The sequence below is a fragment of the Ruditapes philippinarum genome, unplaced genomic scaffold (genome assembly GCF_026571515.1).
Source record: "Ruditapes philippinarum isolate M1 unplaced genomic scaffold, ASM2657151v2 ctg3062_1_1_1_1, whole genome shotgun sequence".
NCBI classification, from domain to species: Eukaryota; Metazoa; Mollusca; class Bivalvia; order Venerida; family Veneridae; genus Ruditapes; species Ruditapes philippinarum.
Genome location: NW_026852595.1, coordinates 480,772 through 481,057, shown reverse-complemented (window position 1 = coordinate 481,057; position 286 = coordinate 480,772).

Here is a 286-nt window from a genome sequence, read left to right as displayed (position 1 = left end):
GAGTTTTATTATATTCTCACCGAGTGTTTATTGTAAGGTAAGTTTTGTACTATTCTCTCATAAATGGACTAAAAATGACTGTATTTTCTCTCTGATGTGTTTAATTGACTCTTGGCTAGCTGCGGGGGGGGGGGGGGGGGGAAACATTTTTTTACCCCATGCGACATGTGCTTACCAAGATCACCCCGCATATTTGTGCCGCCTAAAATGGACTGCACTGTCGCTATCCTGACGGTACATATTTTGTAAAATTTCCCTAAAATATGTTGAATGGTTTAGTCCTGAT